Below are 13296 nucleotides of genomic sequence, written 5' to 3' on the forward strand. Positions count from 1 at the left end.
TTTCCCAGTGCTTGGAAAGGGGAAAGCCTGTAGCAGAGGCTCCCGCACAGGAGAACTCTGAGCAAACAAAGCCTGTGGGACCAGGTGAGTGCTAAGCTCACTCCAGAGATCTGCATAAACAACTCCTCTAGCAACAGCAGGCTGACAGCAGCAGGCAGGCAAGCCACAGCTCCAGATACCATTCTCAGAACAGTCTCCAGACTCTTTTTTTCCTTTTTCTCCCTACGTTTGATGAGAGAACAACCGAATTACACCTGCAAGCAGAAAAACTTACTGAAACTGTATTGCATTTGAACTTGGGACACTAGGTGGGGTTTTGTTTGTTTGTTTGTTTGTTTTGTGTGTGTGTGTAGTTTTGTTCTACTTTATGCATCCCCTTTGATGAGACAACTACAGAACAACATCTAAGGCACCATCTCCAGGAATGGAGACTGAGGCGGACACCCAAATTATTAAGACTGAAACTTCATTGCATTTGAACTTGGAGGGCTTTTGGTTTTTTTTTTAATTTTTTATTTTCCATTTTACTTTAATGCATTTTTAATACATAGATATTTCTTTCATTTACTTATTTTTTATTTTTATTCCTATCTTAATTTTTTTTTATTTTTGATTTTCAATCCTATCTCTGTCCCTCTAATGTCTGTTCAGCTTACTGTTGATTAGTACACTAACACTCCCTGTTTATACCTTTGAAACTTTCTTGTCTGAAACCTTGTTCTGCTTTCTCCCTTTTGTCTGTGTATTTGTTTTCCCCTTTTCTTTAACTTTTTGCTTTCCATCTCAGCTCACCCTTCCATTCTAAATATTACCATTGTTATTATTACAAGCTAGAAAATACTTAATTGCACACAGTACAAGGACAGTAACAACACCAAGGACAATGATGGGAAGATAGAAAAAACAGGGAAACCAGTTTCCCCACAGCAAAAAATTAGTACAGGAACCAGAGGGGAATGAAGAGAACAGAAACTCAGATCCAGACTCCAACAAAATGAAGATAAACTATGCCAAAGGACCCAATGAAGCCCACAAGAATAATTTAAAAGAAGACATACTACAAGTACACAATGAGAATTTTATAGAGATGATACTGGATAGGGTCAACCAAAATGTACAGGAGACACTCAAGAAATTCCAAGATAACAAAAATAGAGAATTTGAAAAAGCAAAAGAATAAAGGAAACCATAGAAGTACTGTATAAACACCAAAGTGAAAGAGAGAACACAATGAATAAACAGATAAATGAACTCGGGACAAAAATAGACAACATAAAAGAGGAAAACAGCCAGGATATGGAAAACCTCAGAAAAAAGAATGAAACAGAACTGCAAAACAAAAAGGAAGGCCAATCCAGCAGAATAGAACAAACAGAAGACAGAATCTCAGAACTTGAAGATGAAATGGTAATTAAAGGAAAAACTGAAGAACTATTAATTAAACAAATCAAGACCTGTGAAAAGAAAATGCAAGAACTCACTGACTCCATCAAAAGACCAAACTTGAGAATCATGGGCATCGAAGGAGAAGAGGTGCAAGAGAAGGGAATGTGTAATCTATTCAACAAAATAATAATGGAAATTTTCCCAAATCTAGAGAGAGATATTCCCATACAGATGCAAGAGGCCTCCAGGACACCAAACAGACCAGATCAAAATAGAACTACTCCACGACATATCATCATTAAAACAACAAGTTCAGAAACTAAGGAAAGAATATTGAAGGCTGTAAGAGAGAAAAAACAAGTAACATACAAAGGTAAACCCATCAAAATCACAGCAGACTTCTCAACAGAAATATTAAAAGCAAGAAGAGTGTGGGGTGAGATCTTCCGGGCACTGAATGAAAATAACTTCAACCCCAGGATACACTACCCAGCAAAACTATCATTCAAAATAGATGGAGCAATAAAAGTCTTCATGATAAGCAGAAACTAAAACAATATGTGACCACAAAGCCACCACTACAAAAGATTCTGCAAGGGATTCTGCACACAGAAAATGAAACCCAACTTAACCATGAAAAGACAGGCAGCACCAAACCACAGGAAAAGAAAAAGCAAGACAGTAGAGAGGAACCTCAACTTAGGTACACACAATCAAACTTTCAAACAACTAAGACAATTAAATGACAGGAATCACCACATACCTATCAGTACTAATGCTTAATGTTAACGGAATTAATTCACCCATCAAAAGGCACTGCTTGATGAAATGGATTAAAAAGGAAGATCCAACAATTTGTTGCTTACAGGAGACCCATCTCACTGACAGAAATAAGCATAGGCTTAGGATGAAAGGCTGGAAGAAGATTTACCAAGCCAATGGCCCCTGAAAACAGGCAGGAGTAGCAATACTTATCTTTGACAAAGTAGACTTCAAACCTACATTGATCAAATGAGATAAAGAAGGACATTCCATACTAATAAAAGGGGAAATAGACCAAAAGGAAATAATAATTATCAACCTGTATGCACCCCATGTCAACGCACCCAATTTCATCAAACATACCCTGAAAGACCTAAAAGCACATATAAACGCTAACACAGTGGTTGTGGGAGACTTTAACACCCCATTATCATCAATAGATAGGTCATCCAAACAAAAAATCAATAAAGAAATCCTAGATCTGAAATACGCAATAGATAAAATGGACCTAGTAGATGTCTACAGAACATTTCATCCAACTTCTACACAATATACATTCTTCTCAGCAGCCCATGGAACCTTCTCCAAAACTGATCAAATACTAGGGCACAAAGCAAGTCTCAGCAAATATAAGAAAATAGAAATTATACCGTGCATACTATCTGATCATAATGCAGTAAAAGTAGAACTCAACGACAAAAGTAAAGACAAAAAACATGCAAACAGCTGGAAACTAAATAACTCATTACTTAATGAAGAATGGATCATTGATGAAATAAAAGAGGAAATTAAAAAGTTCCTGGAAGTTAATGAAAATGAAAACACAACCTACCGGAACCTATGGGACACAGCTAAGGCAGTCCTGAGAGGAAAATTTATAGCCATGAGTGCATATATTAAAAAGACTGAAAGATCCCAAATCAATGACCTAATGATGCATCTCAAACTCCTAGAAATACAAGAACAAGCAAATCCCAAAACAAATAGAAGGAGAGAAATAATAAAAATAAGAGCTGAAATCAATGAAATAGAAACCAAAAAAACCATACAAAGAATTAGTGGAACAAAAAGTTGGTCCTTTGAAAATGGAAACAAGTTCGATAGACCCCTGGCAAACCTGACTAAAATGAGGAGAGAAAAAACCCAAATTAGTAGCATCAGGAATGCAAAAGGGGAGATAACAAACACCATGGAAGTCCAGGAAATCATCAGAGATTACTTTGAGAACCTACATTCAAATAAATTTGAAAAATTTAAAGAAATGGACAGATTTCTAGATACATATGATCATCCAAAACTGAACCAAGAGGAAATTAATCACCTGAATAGACCTATAACACAAAATGAAATTGAAGCAGCAATCAAGAGTCTCCCCAAGGCGGAGTGGGTGGTAAGGGAGGGGGTGGGGGCAGGGGGGAGAAATGAACCAAGCCTTGTATGCACATATGAATAATAAAAGAAAAATGAAAAAAAAAAAAAAAGAGTCTCCCCAGAAAGAAAAGTCCAGGACCTGATGGATTCTCTGCTGAATTCTATCAGACCTTTAAAAACAACTGATACCAACCCTCCTTAAACTGTTCCATAAAATAGAAAGGGAAGGAAAACTGCCAAACACATTTTATGAAGCCAGTATTAAACTTATCCCAAAACCAGGCAAAGATACCTCCAAAAAGGAGAACTATAGGCCAATCTCCTTAATGAACATTGACGCAAAAATCCTCAACAAAATAATGGCAAACTGAATTCAACAACACATCAAAAAGATTATTCACCACGACCAAGTAGGCTTCATCCCAGGGAGGGAGGGGTGGTTCAACATATGAAAATCAATAAATGTAATAAACCACATTAACAGAAGCAAAGACAAAAACCACTTGATCATCTCAATAGATGCAGAAAAAGCCTTTGATAAGATCCAACACCATTTCATGATAAAAGCTCTAAGAAAACTAGGAATAGAAGGAAAGTACCTCAACATTATAAAAGCTATATATGACAAACCTACAGCCAGCATTATACTTAATGGAGAAAAACTGAAACCATTCCCTCTAAAATCAGGAACCAGACAAGGATGCCCACTATCTCCACTCCTATTCAACATAGTACTGGAATTCCTAGCCAGAGCAATTAGGCAAGAAGAAGGAATAAAAGGAATACAAATAGGTAAAGAAACTGTCAAAATATCCCTATTTGCAGATGACATGATCCTATACCTTAAAGACCCAAAAAACTCTACTCAGAAGCTTCTAGACATCATCAATAGCTATAGCAAGGTAGCAGGATATAAAATCAACATAGAAAAATCATTAGCATTTCTATACACTAACAATGAGCAAACTGAAAAAGAATGTATGAAAACAATTCCATTTACAATAGCCTCAAAAAAAAATCAAATACCTAGGTGTAAACCTAACAAAAGATGTGAAAGACCTCTACAAGGAAAACTATACACTTCTGAAGAAAGAGATTGAGGAAGACTATAGAAAGTGGAGAGATCTCCCATGCTCATGGATTGGTAGAATCAACATAGTAAAATGTCTATACTCCCAAAAGTAATCTACATGTTTAATGCAATTTCCATCAAAATTCCAATGACATTCATTAAAAAGATTGAAAAATCTACTGTTAAATTTATATGGAAACACAAGAGGCCACGAATAGCCAAGGCAATACTCAGTCAAAAGAACAATGCAGGAGGTATCACAATACCTGACTTCAAACTATATTACAAAGCAATAACAATAAAAACAGCATGGTACTGGCACAAAAACAGACATGAAGACCAGTGGAACAGAATAGAGGACCCAGATATGAAGCCACACAACTATCACCAACTTGTCTTTGACAAAGGAGCTAAAAATAAAGGATGGAGAAATAGCAGCCTCTTCAACAAAAACTGCTGGGAAAACTGGTTAGCAGTCTGCAAAAAACTGAAACTAGATCCATGTATATCACCCTATACCAAGATTAACTCAAAATGGATCAAGGATCTTAATATTAGACCACAAACTCTAAAGTTGATACAGGAAAGAGTAGGAAATACTCTGGAGTTAGTAGGTATAGGTAAGAACTTTCTCAACGAAACCCCAGCAGCACAGCAACTAAGAGATAGCATAGATAAATGGGACCTCATAAAACTAAAAAGCTTCTGTTCATCAAAAGAAATGGTCTCTAAACTGAAGAGAACACCCACAGAGTGGGAGAAAATATTTGCCAGCTATACATCAGACAAAGGACTGATAACCAGAATATATAGGGAACTTAAAAACTAAATTCTCCCAAAACTAATGAACCAATAAAGAAATGGGCAAGTGAACTAAACAGAACTTTCTCAAAAGAAGAAATTCAAATGGCCAAAAAACACATGAAAAAATGCTCACCATCCCTAGCAATAAAGGAAATGCAAATTAAAACCACGCTAATATTCCACCTCACCCCTGTTAGAATAGCCATCATCAGCAACACCACCAACAACAGGTGTTGGTGAGGATGAGGGGAATAAGGAACCCTCATACACTGTTGGTGGGAATGTAAACTAGTACAACCACTCTGGAAAAAAATTTGGAGGCTACTTAAAAAGCTAGACATTGATCTACCATTTGATCCAGCAATACCACTCTTGGGGATATACCCAAAAGACTGTGACACAGGTTACTCCAGAGGCACCTGCACACCCATGTTTATTGCAGCACTATTCACAATAGCCAAGTTATGGAAACAGCCAAGATTCCCCACCACTGACGAATGGATTAAGAAAATGTGGTATCTATACACAATGGAATTTTATGCAGCCATGAAGAAGAACGAAATGTTATCATTCGCTGGTAAATGGATGGAATTGGAGAACATCATTCTGAGTGAGGTTAGCCTGGCCCAAAAGACCAAAAATCGTATGTTCTCCCTCATATGTGGACATTAGATCAAGGGCAAACACAACAGTGGGATTGGACTTTGAGCACATGATAAAAGCTTTAGCACACAAGGGAGGGGTGAGGATAGGTAAGACACTTAAAAAATTAGCTAGCATTTGTTGCCCTTAACGCAGAGAAACTAAAGCAGATACCTTAAAAGCAACTGAGGCCAATAGGAAAAGTGGACCAGGAAGTAGAGAAAAGGTCAGATCAAAAAGAATTAATATAGAAGGTAACACATACGCACAGGAAATCAATGTGCATCAATGCCCTGTATAGCTATCTTTATCTCAACCAGGAAAAACCCTGTTCTTTCCTATTATTGCTTATACTCTCTCTACAACAAAATTAGAAATAAGGGCAAAATAGTTTCTGCTGGGTATTGAGGGGGTGGGGGGCAGAGGGAGGGGGCTGAGTGGCTGATAAGGGAGGGGGTGGGGGCGGGGGGGAGAAATGACCCAAGGCTTGTATGCACATATGCGTAATAAAAGAAAAAAAAAGAAATATACAAAAAAAAGGTTGATCGTGTTGCAATCAATAATAAAACATACTCTGGGCTGGCCATGTGGATTCCTTTAAGGTCTCGACTTAGTCTCTTAGGGTGGAGCTCTTGTCTTCATATCCTTTGAGCATGGAAGAGAGCCTAGTCCAATGGATGCCAGTTGAATGGCTGAATGCAAGAATGATATCTTGATGAAAGCCATTACAAAACAAATATGACTGTGCAGACTGTGGGAAAGTCAGCCAGTAGAGCCCCAGGAAACAGGGTGGTCTCTCATCGCTTGCTCCTACTGGGTACCAGTTCTGAACTTGAGAACTCCATCAACGAGATGAGTAGGTGGCATGGAATTATCACCCTTAGCACAAAGTAGGTGCTTTATTCTAGTTACTGGGTGAATGAATACATGAAGAAATAAGGCATCTTTCAAAACACCTGTTCACCATAGTCACTGAAATGTAACTGATTCATAGGTGACTTATACTAGCAACATTTTCTTGGAGATAGAATGCACTTATAGAGTAAGGTCTTAATGAAATCATGTTTTCCTTATCTATTATGCTTCCTTATTAAAGTACACTGCAATGTAGACCAATTTAGACAATACAGCTTGGCCTATGAGAGGTTTGGGGGAGTTCCCATTCACATTTCTTATACAGCTCTGACAGCACAACCGATTCATCATACATTTTCATAAAACATTTGTACTAACCAAGGAAATGAGAGGAAATGTAAAAAATTTCAAAATCTGTGGCTCCAGTTCTTGACAATTGTTCTCTGATATTCCTTGGCATTATCAAATAGTGACAATGCATAAGAGAAGGAATTCAAAACAGAGTACTTTATATGCTTAAAATGCTATAAAAATCATGACAATTTTTTTATCTGTAATACCTGAAAGGTACCATTTTCAGAACGGTTCACTTTTGGTTATTCTAAAAGCAGCATGATGTATGAAAAAGGTAGCCTATGGATAGAGATGCAAATTCCTGTTATTATAAATATGTAGAAAGATTATTGGGGACCAAGATAAGTCAAGTTCTGCCCAGGCTGTAATCACAAGAACCCAACATGGAGTTACCACGTGCAGTGTTCCTAAAGCCTTCCCTCAATATTACATGATAGCCATTACCATGGTAACTCAACCTTCAACTGCACAAATGTCTTTCCTCAGAAAGACACAGATCTCCCACAGATCAAGGGATTTGTTTTAAAATACTTCTCTAATGCTATTTTTAATGTTTGACAGGTACACTTAGGAAATGAGGATTGATGTATGGGCAGAATGAACATGACCAAATGCGTGAATGGTTGAGTTACATGTTTTTATAGTGCTAAAAAGTTTGAAGTTCTACTTTAATGATGTAAATAAACACAAATCAGCATACCTGGATTAGAGGAGAAGTATAAGGAATGCAAATGTCATTTGCTTCTCAGAATATCAGTGGAACAGAAGTGATTCAGTTTTAGGCTGCTTCAAAGGACACCAAAGAACCACTCTAAACCACTCCTTAATATCCATCTTAGCCAAAGCATCTTCCTGGCAAACAGTCACTTACATGAATTTACCTATGAAGTAGAGAGGAAACTCTTTGATCTATATGTAAGGCCCAAATTATGTAAAAAACTAAGAAGGATTTAGGAGTCAAATAATGGATGGTGAGTCTGCAAATAAGTCAAGGAACCTGCTGATTCTAATCATGGCACCAAGAGGAAGCCAGTGGGAAGTCACCACCAATTGGTATAGATTTATCTTTTGGAAAAACAATAAAAAATATGTGTTTCTGTGTAAACTTGGTCACTAGCTCTGCATGATGTGGTAGAAGCTAATGGAACCAGGTTTGCTAAAGTAATTGTGGTGACAGTAATGTATTAGCTTCAGAAGCTACTGAGGTGGCCCATTCTGTCCTAGTACAGTATGGAAAAAATATGGCTTTCATGGCACATCATAGCATCATCGTCTAATAAAAGAAGAATTTCAATCTCATAATAATCTAAATTGCTTTCTCTATTGGGCAAAGTCTCTTTCTTTAATGGACTTAGAATTTGAAAGCCTGCCATGAGATAAAGAAGCAGAAAGTGGGACACAGAACCTCAGAAGCACTTGAGCACTTGGAAATTCTCCTGTCCCTTAATAGCACATGACCAGTGAATTCTCTTGGAAACCAGTGGGTCTGATAAATATTAAATCACTCTACTGAGGCAATTGAAGAGACAATTAGAATGCTTTTGTGAAGATGTTAAAATCATTCCGAGGCCCAAGTTTTACTCTGACCTGCCTTACTGTGTACTGTAGGTCCTCCACGTCAGTAGGCTGTATATCTGCAAATTTAACCCACCTCAGATGGAAAATATCCAAAGCATAATTGCATCTGTACCAAACATTTGCAGACTCTTTCTTGTAATAAACAGCATTTACTTTTTAATAAAATTTAAATAATTTAGAATATACAAAAGAATGTGCACATGTTATATGCAAATGCTATGTCAGTTAAAATAAGGCCTCAACGATTTAGGTAGATTTAGGGAATTCAGCATCTAACCTCCCTCAGATACAGGGGTTGGGGGTGGGAGGCTGTGCATTTAGGTCAGTTCACGTGAAGTATTCATTTAACATACTCAAATTCAGGAAAAATAACTAGAACAACTCTGTTGTCATTTAAGGAGTTTGTGTGATGGCATGAGCTGGGAGAGTCTGCTGTTTCCTTAGTCAGACTTGGTCCCTTGTGACTGTTACTGTGCAAGGGTCTAACTGCCTTAAGGGGTTCTGGGTTCATAGCCTAATTCATGGTCTTCACACAGCTGACTACTTCACTTGGTGTTCAACAGACGAAACCATGGTTGGTTTGACACCATTATGGTGGCAAACCGTCCTCCAGTGTGGAGTTTTCCTAAGGCATTTCCAAGGATAATTTTAACCACATCTTGTTTTCTCCTTGTACCTAGACATTGAAACATAAACCTGAAGTAAGAAGAAGCTTTACTATTTTAAATTCTAGACATGTTAGACGATGTCTGGAACCAGACTTCCTGCTTTCTTCAAAATACCATGCTAACTACCTGAAATTTAAAATGAAGTGTGTGGGGGAAAATCTAGGTTATAAATATAGTGAGGCCCAAAAGTTCATTTGTAAACTAGCTGTTTGGAAGTCAGACTGCATTTTAGTATCAAAATAAGGCTCTAAATTGTCTAAATGGTATGTGGGTTCCCAGAATAGTCCACATATATTTTTTTTATATATCTTTGTTACTTTTGCAAGGTAAAACTGGAAGAAAAATGGGAGAAAAGCTACAGAACAGGAAGCATAGTGCCATGGTTGAGAGTGCAAGACCCAGCCTGTTCATGTACAAGTACCAGTAATCAGAAGGTTTTCATTCCGATTAGCTAATCTGTCTGAGTTTGCTCATCTGTAAAATGGGATAATAGGATATTTCCATCAAAGGGTGTGTGTGTGTGTGTGTGAGGACATAATTGGCTGATGTTGCACACCTTGCACATAGCAAGAGTTTTGTGTTTGCTCCAACCCTTATTGCTCTGGGTGTGAATGGCTTGCACACTGCAAACAACAATCATTCTTGAGACAGGAAATTTGGTGATCTTAACCAAACCATGCCTAGCATAGAAACATCTACTCTAATGCATATGTGATCTAATGTGAAAGGAAATAAAGGAGAGGATGTGCCGAAGGGAAGGAAAAATTCCCCTCACTGGCTTCTGAATGGCTCTTTCCTGGGCTAGGCACCTGTACTACTTCCCTGCTGTCTTGTAGCCTGAGTGTGTCTGCATCAGAGCCAGATGTGGTTGTGAGGTGATGAGAGGGAGGAAGCTTCCTTTAGGCTTCCCAAGGCCCACTGGGCAGACCCCATGGAGGTACCTGTACAGAGCATCCAGAACAAAAAGGACAGATGGACAAATGGAAGTTCTTCCAGCTACATTCCTAGAGCCCTGCCCTGCTTTCTAGTGCACAAATGTACACTGGACATAGTGCTGCTGGGTGGCCTCCCACTTGCCAGATCTCCTCCAGGATCCCAAATGTCCTCCATGGAAAATGTGCTATGTTTTGGTTGTGTGATGGAGACTTGGTCGTCAGTGTGGTGGTATTGAGATGGAGGCACCTTTAATAGGTATGTCTAGTATTCATTGGTATCACACACTTAGAAGGGATTAATGCTAATCTCATGAACTGAGATGATTCTTAAGAGAGTGGATTGTTATAAAACTAGGCCACTTATGTGGTTGGCCTTCTGTACCCATTTCCTTTCCATTTCTCCTCCATGTTGTGACTCAGTCAAAGAAGCCCTTATCAGAGGCTGATCAGATGAGCTGTTGAGTATTGGACTTTCAGCTTCCAAAACTATGCATTGAATAATCCCTCTTTCTTTATAATATACCTATTTATAATATGTATTTCTCTATAATATAATAGCTTCAGGATTTTGTTACAGCAATAGAAAATGGGCTTATACAAATGACAAAAGAAAATAGATTACATGCAATGAGAACACCAAGAATCCTATATGGGCCTTCACCACCTTTTTTTAATTCTAAGGCTGTATCCTCAAATTAAAAAAAAAAAAAAAAAAACATGATTTTGTGAGGAAATGTGGAGAGATGGAAGATTAGAAGTCCACAATTTTCACCCCCATGAATTCAAAGAGTCAAGGTAAAAAGGAGATACTATATTTTTAAGAGAGAAAGAGAGGAACTCCATCAGGAATCAAAATGTTTAGCAGAACAGCAGAGCATGGAGAAACAGGGACAACAGAGAAAAACAGCAAACAGTTCCAAGCCCTGTCCCTGGAGAGGGAGAGGAAGCTGAAGACACATCACAAAGTAAGTCAGGTGGCCCTGGTGACAGACTGGCAAATCTAGCTACATGATAAGCCCATACTATCCCCACAAACTCTAAGTTCAGTGTGGTGCTATGGTGTGACACTGACTGCTGCAGTGTAGAAGGCTAGCTAGCCTCCATGCAGAAAGTTATTCCATTGCTCCCTTTTTCACTGAATGCTATAGCAAGACACTATCTTGAGAGAAGGCCTATTGTTTGAGACTGAATTACTCTGGGGGCTTGAAAATAAGAAATAATCATGGCTCAGGCAGTCTTGGGACACCTTGACAGAGTGACTGGGGTGGGAGATTGCCACAGGAAGTAGTCATGGAGCAGGAGACAGTGTGTCATGTTTCTATAGAGAAGTTCAAGCTATGTGGAGCTCTAGCAGAGAAAGGCACAGTGATCAGAGGTCCCAGCTTCCCTGGAGAGAAGTGAGTTCCATTACCTGGTATAGCATTTGGCATCCAGGGCTTGCCTTCTGGCCATGTGTGTTGACTGCTAGTTGGATCTCAAAGCTCTGAGCAGAAGCCTCTAATCACATGATTTCCATAGCTCTCTTCTACCCGCAGGGAGATGAACTTCTGGGCAGGGCCTACCACAGGAACTTCATTATGGTGTATGTTCACTGCCAGGTGGGTCTGAGGGCACAGCTTTTTGAATCATTTGATCTTCATAGCCTTTTTTTCCTCCTATACTATTGGGCAGGATCTGAAAGTACTGAGGCTCAACTCCAGAAACTTTATCTGGCATATGATTGCTGCCAAGCAGGACTAAGGGTTCTAAGCCCAGAACCTCTGAATCATTTGACTTCCATAACCTCCTCCCCCCAAGTAAGATGAACTGCTGGGAAGGACTGGAGAACACTGACATCTGCCTCCAGGAACTGTGTCCTTGGTGCTTTGTTTGCTGCCAGGTGAGAACGAGGTCCCTGAGTCCAGACCTTCTAAACCATGAGACTTTCACAGCCTTCTACTTCCCACAGGAAGGTAAACTGCTGGACAGGGTCTGTAATCATGGAGGCCAGCAGGCAAAATGTCTAGGTCCCTCAGTTCTTCCCCTGCCAGTGTAGACTCAGTGTTCTGTTTGCTCCCTTCCCATCCTCTGATATATTTGGAGGTCACTCCTATGACTGGAAGCTTCTTGTCACTGGAGATACAAACCGAAAGTCTGTGGAACAAGTGGGAAACTGCTTGTTTCTCTGAAGTATGTTTTCTGTGGTCAGTATTAGCTCTCAAGACACAAAACAGGGAAGTCTCTTTCATGAAATCAGCCCAGAAGTAGATAACTGACTATTTTACAAGAGACTCTAACCTAGATATGGGGTCCTGTTCAAGTGGTAGAGTGTCAACCTAGCAAGCTGGAGGCCCTAAGTTCAAATCCCAGTACTACACACACACACAAAAAGACTACGTAGTTTTCTTCCATCTGAGCAGTGCAGGGGATCAGGCCTGAATACCAGTGAATGTATGGTTACTGAGACATAAACCCTGTCCAGTGGTAAGAAGTAGTACCTCAACCTGGATACTACACTGTCCTACCTGAATATTGAGAATCTTTCAACTGAAAGGTTACAAGTGATTAAAATTTCCATCTAATGTCTTGGCCTCAGATGCATAAATCCCAATGTAGAAACACAAGCAATCTGAAAAAACAAGGCAACACTATCCCTCCAACAATCAACAACTCCACAGCAACAAACACTAATGACAGTGAAGTGGATGACATCTCAAAATTTAAAAAATGATCATAAGAATGATTAACAAAATCGAAGAGAACATGAATGTGTCTGAATGAATTTCAAGGAAACTCAAAGAGCTGAATGAAATAAAGAAGATAATGCAGGATTGAAAGAGTAAATAAAGATAAGAAATTCTGAAAAAAAATCAAATTGAAATTCTGAAAA

The 13296-nt window shown here is 38.8% G+C and overlaps 1 protein-coding gene and 1 non-coding gene across 5 annotated transcripts in view; one reads left to right on the top strand and one right to left on the bottom strand.

Moving 5' to 3' along the window:
* The window catches only part of Kcnab1 (potassium voltage-gated channel subfamily A regulatory beta subunit 1), a 388256-nt gene that overhangs the window by 209489 nt on the left and 165471 nt on the right, over nt 1–13296 (bottom strand). The gene's annotated exons all lie outside the window — the stretch shown is intronic.
* LOC141423691 (small nucleolar RNA SNORA66) lies at nt 8345–8477 on the top strand. Its single transcript, XR_012448518.1, has one exon. It is a non-coding gene; the product is annotated as a small nucleolar RNA SNORA66 (small nucleolar RNA).

This window comes from Castor canadensis, chromosome 5 (genome assembly GCF_047511655.1).
Source record: "Castor canadensis chromosome 5, mCasCan1.hap1v2, whole genome shotgun sequence".
Taxonomy (NCBI): domain Eukaryota; kingdom Metazoa; phylum Chordata; class Mammalia; order Rodentia; family Castoridae; genus Castor; species Castor canadensis.